The sequence below is a fragment of the Carya illinoinensis genome, chromosome 5 (genome assembly GCF_018687715.1).
Source record: "Carya illinoinensis cultivar Pawnee chromosome 5, C.illinoinensisPawnee_v1, whole genome shotgun sequence".
Lineage (NCBI taxonomy): Eukaryota > Viridiplantae > Streptophyta > Magnoliopsida > Fagales > Juglandaceae > Carya > Carya illinoinensis.
Window position 1 is genome coordinate 45,038,468 of NC_056756.1, and position 7,705 is coordinate 45,046,172.

Sequence of the window (7,705 nt, forward strand, 5' to 3'; positions counted from 1 at the left end):
ATAAGTTTTTTTTATTATTTTTATTATTTATTTTACTATCAATAAATTTATAATAGCCTTCATCGCTGATGCTATATATTATTACTGGTGTCACAATAAATACTTCGGTGCATTTATCAATTACCGGCATTTCATTGATCAATTTTCAGCATTTGGTAAACGCCGCCTAATGCTATATAATTATTACCTACATAACAATATAAACGCTGAAAAACTACTTATTTACCAGTGTAAAATTAATCAATGGTCGGCATTTGCTCAAACGAAATAAACTCCAAAACACTCAATACTTTATCGGCATAAACTTTATCAATTGTCGGCGTTTTGTGAAACGCCGCTAATGCTATATATTATTACCGGCGGTATATTAAAGAGGCCGGCAAACACGGTTAATATAACGGCGTATAATTAATAAAATATTGGCGTTTGTATAAACGCCACAAAAAATATATATTATTATCGGCGTAACAATCTAAATGCCAGGAAACTACTAATTTCCCGGCGCATAATTGCTATCTTGGCGGCGTTGTTATAAATGCCGCTAAACCTATACATTATTACCGGCGTAAAAATGTAAATGCCGAGAATCTCAATAATTTATCGGCGGAAATATTAAGTGTCGGTAAAATTTTATATCTACCGGCGCATAAACAAACGCCACGGATATAAACGCCGCCAATTTTGCTTTTTTTTTGTAGTGTCATAAGTTTCATAACTTTTCTGAGTTCTATCTCTCTCTCTCTCCTTTTAGAAAGTTTTATAATAAATCTATCTCTCTCTTTCCTTTTCGATAGTTCTATAACACGTTATCAACACGAAAGTTCTGACGATCTTGAAGCTAATAGTCCTCTACTTCAAGTAAGTCTTTCAATATATTTTTTGTAGTTTTCAAAATGAATATGAAATATTAAACATACTTATGTTCCTGATTTATATATGTAGAAAATGTCAAATCTTACAAAATTGGAATTCGTTGCTCTTGACATTTCTGGAAAAAATTATTTATCTTGGATCCTTGATGCTGAGATCCATTTGGATGCAATGAACCTGGGAGATACAATTAAAGAAGGAAATCAAGGGTCCCTGCAGGACCGTGCTAAGGCAATGATTTTTCCTTCGGCACCATCTTCATGAAGAATTAAAAACTGAGTATCTAACGGTGAAAGATCCACTTATTTTGTGGAATGATTTAAGGGAGATATATGAACACCAAAAAACTGTAATCCTCCCAAAAGCTCGTCATGATTGGATGCACCTGAGGTTGCAAGACTTCAAGAGTGTTAGTGAGTATAACTCTGCACTCTTTAAAATTAGCTCGCTATTGAAATTATGTGGTGAAAAAGTCACTGATGATGACTTGTTAGAGAAGACATATACTACTTTTCATGCCTCGAATGTGCTCCTGCAGCAGCAGTATCGAGAGCGAAAGTTCAAGAAATATTCTGAACTTATATCTTGTCTTCTATTAGCTGAGCAAAATAATGAGCTTTTATTAAGAAATCACCAGTCACGTCCTACTGGTTTTATATCATTCCCTGAAGTGAATGGTACTAGATTTACATCATTCCCAGAAGCGAATGGTGCATCTTTTCAAAGAAAAAGAGGGCGTGGACGTGGTAAGAAAAACCATAGAAGTGGAGGTCCTAGAAGTGACCACACTAAAAAGGAAAAATAATAGATATACACCGTACCACCAGAAGTGGTTCAACTCAGAAAAGGGCAAAGGTCCTCAAAATAAATTTGTAAAGAAATATGAAGATGAATGCCATAGATGTGGTATGACTGGACATTGGTCTCGTACCTGTCGTACAGCTAAGCACTTGGTTGACTTATACCAATCTTCCATAAAAGAAAAAACAAAGAAATTTGAAACAAATTTTGCTGAACCATCATATGCTTTAAATTCTATAGATGGAGAAGATATTACAAGTCTTGATGTTTCTGATTTCTTTGAGGATTCTAGTGGTAGAGTTGATCATGGAAGTGTTCATTTTTAATTAATGTATTTCCTTTATATTATTGTAAAATGTTTTTATTCTGTAATGTTTTTTTTTAGTAATGAAAGTTTTATATATTTTGTAGAATCATGAGTCTTATTGATGAACTTTCTATCTCCGAGATGAATAATAAAGATGTATGTCTGGCTGACAGTGCTACAACTCACACAATTCTTAAGGATAAAAAATATTTTTAAAATCTAACATTGAGTAAAGCCTATGTTCATACCATCTCCGGTTCATCGAATCTAATTGAAGGCTCCGGAAGAGCTTATATTGTGTTGCCTAATGACACCAAATTTTGTATTAATGATGCTCTATTTTCTTCACAATCCAGAAGAAATTTATTAAGTTTTAAAGATATACGTCGTAATGGTTTCAATATCGTCGTAATGGTTGTCATATTGAAACCATTAACGAAGAAGATAAAGAGCATCTTCTCATTACTAAAATAATTTCGAGCCAGAAGCTCGTATTAGAAAAACTGTCTGCCCTCTCATCTGGATTGTATTATACAAAAATGAGAACAATTGAATCACATGTTGTAATGCACCAGAAGTGCATTGATCCCAAAATATTTATGACTTGGCATGATCGCCTTGGACATCCGGGATCAATAATGATGAGACGAATAATTGATAATTCGTATGGGCATCCCCTAAAGAATCAGAAGATTATCTTACCCAATGAATATCCATGCTTTGCATGTTCTCAAGGTAAATTGATTATCAAACCATCTATCTCAAATGTTGTTTTTGAATCTCCATCTTTTTTACAAAGGATTCATGGAGATATATGTGGGCCTATTCAACCATCAAGTGGACCGTTCAGATATTTTATGATTTTAATTTATGCATCAAGTCGATGGTCACATGTTTGTCTACTTTCCACTAGAAATGCTACATTTGCTAAACTTCTTGCACAAATAATTAAGCTACGAGCACAATTCCCTGACTATCCAATTAAAACTATTCGATTGGATAATGCAGGAGAATTTACATCTCAAGCTTTTGATAATTATTGCATGTCAATAGGAATAGATGTTGAACATCCAGTTGCCCACACACACACTCAAAATGGTTTAGCTGAATCATTGATTAAAAGACTTCAGCTAATCGCTAGACCTTTACTCATGAAATCAAATCTTCCTATTTCTGCTTGGGGACATGCTATAATTCATGCAGCATCATTAATTCAAGTTAGGCCATCAGCATATCACAAATATTCACCATTACAGCTTGCATTTGGTCAGCAACCAAATATTTCTCATCTTCGTATTTTTGGATGTACTGTATATGTTCCAATTGCACCTCCACAACGTACAAAGATGGGCCCTCAACGTAGACTTGGGATATATGTTGGGTTTGATTCTCCATCTATTATCAGATACCTTGAGCCTCTTACAGGGGATATGTTTAAGGCACGTTTTGAGGATTGTCATTTTAACGAATCCATTTTTCCAACATTGGGTAATGAGAAGTCGGTGCCTGAAGCACGACAGGAAATTACTTGGAAAAATAAAGCTCTTTCCCAATTTGATCCTCGTACAAAAGAATGTAATCTAGAGGTTCAAAAGATTATTCATTTGCAAAGTGTTGCAAACCAATTACCGGATATATTTACTGACACTAAAGGTGTGGTAAAATCATATATTCCTGCTGTTAATGTTCCAGCAAAGATTGCAGTCCCTGAAGGACAAGTTGCCAAAATAGCAATAGGCGAATCTAAGATACGCCTGAAGCGTGGACGGCCTATTGGTGTTAAGGACAAAATTCCTCGAAAGAGGAAAATACAAAATGAATTTGGTACTCCTGAAGAGTCCATACCAACACAGGCCATAAGAGTAATTGATGCTCCTGAAGAGAGTAAATCTCCTAAGAAAGAACCTCCTGAAGAGGTATTTCATGAAATGTCTTCCCTTGAAGAGGGACAGGTATCTGAAAATAACGAGATCTCGATACATTTCATGAGTACAACAGAAATTTTGAATAGAAATAAAACTGTTGTCGACAACATATTTTCATATAAAATGGCTCTTGACATTACCAGAAGTAATGAAGAAATTGAGCCAAGAACTGTCGAAGAATGTCGACGTAGAGATGACTGGCCAAAATGGAAATCAGCTATTGAAGCTGAATTAAACTCGCTAGCAAAGCGAGAGGTCTTTGGACCAATTATACAAACACCAAAGGGTGTAATGCCCGTTGGATATAAATGGGTATTTATACGTAAACGTAATGAAAGCAATGAAATTGTGCGATATAAAGCACGACTTGTTGCACAAGGTTTCCTGCAGAAACCGGGGATTGATTATGAGGAAACATACTCTCCTGTTATGGATGCAATCACATTCAGATATTTGATCAGTTTGGCAGTTATAAAAAGATTGAATATGCAATTGATGGATGTGGTCACTGCATATTTATATGGATCATTAGATCATGACATATATATGAAAATCCCTGAAGGATATAAAATGCCTGAAGCTTCTAATCTGAGTACATCCAGAAGTATGTATTCTATTAAGCTTCAAAGATCTTTATATGGGTTAAAACAATCCGGACGCATGTGGTATAAACGCCTTAGCGAATATCTATTGAAAGAAGGATTTGAGAATAATCCAATATGCCCATGTGTTTTTATTAAGAAATTAGACTCCGGATTTGTTATTATTGCGGTTTATGTTGATGATCTAAATCTTGTTGGAACTCCTGAAGAGATCAGAAGAACCGCTACATATTTAAAGAATGAATTTGAAATGAAGGATCTTGGCAAAATGAAATTTTGTCTCGGCCTGCAGCTCGAGCATTTGCCAAATGGAATTCTCATTCATCAGTCAAATTATACAGAGAAAGTCTTGAAGCACTTTTACATGGACAAAGCTCATCCCCTGAGTACTCCAATGGTTGTTCGATCACTTAATGTGCAAAAGGATCCATTTCGTCCTTGTGAAGACAATGAAGAAATTCTCGGTCCTGAAATACCTTATCTTAGTGCAATTGGAGCCCTGATGTATTTTGCAAATTGCACTCGGCTTGATATTGCATTTTCAGTTAATTTACTTGCAAGATATAGTTCCGCACCAACTCGAAGACATTGGAATGGCATTAAACATATCCTTCGATACCTTCGAGGTACGGTTGATATGGGATTATTTTATCAACATTGTTCAAATCCACAATTAGTTGGATATGCAGATGCAGGTTATCTTTCAGATCCACACAGAGGTAAATCTCAAACTGGATATGTATTTACTTATGGAAATTCTGCTATTTCATGGAGATCTGTCAAACAAACATTATCTGCTACCTCTTCAAATCACTCAGAGATCATTGCAATTCATGAAACAAGTCGAGAATGTATTTAGCTAAGATCAATGATCCAACATATTCAAGAAAAGTGTGGTCTTCCAGTGATTAATGATAGCCCAACAACTTTATACGAAGATAATGCTGCTTGTATTACTCAAATTAGAGTAGGATATATCAAAGGTGATAGAACCAAACATATTTCACCTAAATTCTTTTATACTCATGAACTTCAAGAGAAAGGTGAAATTAAAATCAAGCAGATACGATCAAGTGATAATCTGGCAGATTTATTCACAAAAGCATTACCAACTGCAACATTTAAGAAGATTGTGCAGAACATTGGAATGCGGAGACTTGAAGACCTTTTATCATGCACTTTTCAGGGGGAGTAATGTCTTGAAGACTTATACTGATTGTACTCTTTTTCCTTCGCTAAGGTTTTATCCCACTGGGTTTTCCTTTGCAAGGTTTTAATGAGGCAATCTTAAAGCATTATACGGTACACATGAATATTGTACTCTTTTTCCTTCGCCATTGGTTTTTTTTCCCACAGGGTTTTTCCTTGGCAAGGTTTTAACGAGGCATATTCATTATATGTGGTCATCCAAAGAGGGAGTGTTGTAAAATAACATTGTTGTAAAATAAATTGTATGACCACCTTGAGCTAACCGATATATGCACAGTACATAGTGCCAGCATAGTACTGCATAGTAACTAGCATAGTGAATGGCCGACATAATGCACAGTGCATAGTGCCAGCATAGTACTGCATAGTAACTGGCATAGTGAATGGTCGACATAATGCACAGTGCATAGTACCAGCATAGTACTGCATAGTAACTGGCATAGTGAATGGCCGACATAATTCACAGTGCATAGTACCAGCATAGTACTGCATAGTAACTGGCATAGTAAATGGCCGACATATACACAGTGCATAGTGTCAGCATAGTACTGCATAGTAAGCTAGCATAGTTCCCTTTGTACGCCTATATATATCGTTGAATTCTTTAAGAAATTCATAAGTTTCATAACTTCTCTGAGTTCTATCTCTCTCTCTCCCTTTAGAAAGTTTTATAATAAATCTATCTCTCTCTTTCCTTTTCGATAGTTCTATAACACAATTATATTTAAATTCACTAATTACTAGCTATAATTTAATGATCCAAGGCATACAAGAAGGTTTAAGCTTAAGATATTTTAACAATTAATGGTGCTTTCTCACTTTTTTTTTTTATTATTTAGGTACTCAAAAACTCGTTAATTGAATAATTAACTGTACCTTGAAATTCTAATTTTATGTTAATTTCATATATATATATATATATATATATAATTACATTTGGAATATTTTATATCCCCTTTGTATAATAACTCAAACAAATCAAAGTCACGTGCTCTTGGTAGAAGAAAATTTAAATACTAATTTCATACCGCGCACTATGAAATTACTATAGTATTAGCCAATTTTTTGTTGATAAAAATTAATTGCAATGATTTTTCTTCGTCAGTCAGCCATTGAAATTTCTCGATGAATGGCAACGAAATATTTTTTCCTCGCTAATGGTCTATTTTTTCAAGGACTTTTATTGTTCCTATTTGAATTTATTGTCCTTGCTAATGTCTTTTTCTTCTTTTTTTAAATGAAATTGTTATCATTATTGTTGGTACTCTTTACATATCACAAACGTTTAAGAAATAATACTTTATGTAAATAGAGACTCAACCTCACACTTCATATAAAAAGATAACTCAACCTCTACGAACATATATCCAAGAGACAAACTCTTTTTTTTTTTTAATTAATAATAAAGAACCCAAAAAGAAAAACAATAAAGATAGATCCGAGAGATGAACTTCCTATTAATATGCTTAGCCGTTGCTATTACTTATTTTATTTTCAGCGGATACATTATCGTAATATCACTAAAGACCGTATTTGTAGTGGCAAGTTCATACATGATAAATATATATATATATATATATAGATATATCTATAGGTACAATTAATGGTGATGTGGAGTCCTTGACAATACAATAGGTACAGCTAAATTTTCTTAAAGAGTAATAATTTAGTTTGTGAACGCAAACCATCTTGGAGACTAGATCAAAGTCGTAATTTAATTTCACATCCGTCCCTATCTATTGCATGCATGATCCTACCATTAATCAATCATCCATAATTGAAAAAGTCACATTACATATATAAGCAATTGGATGCATGCTTAATATATATATATATATATATACACACAAACGCATGCATGATGCATCATAGGCGTATGCATCGTAGTTCAATTGTCATGTCACTGTGAATCATCAGTGGGCCGGACTAACATCACACTTTTTCAAACTTGGATATATTCACTGTGAATCATCGGATATGCCACTCCTCAT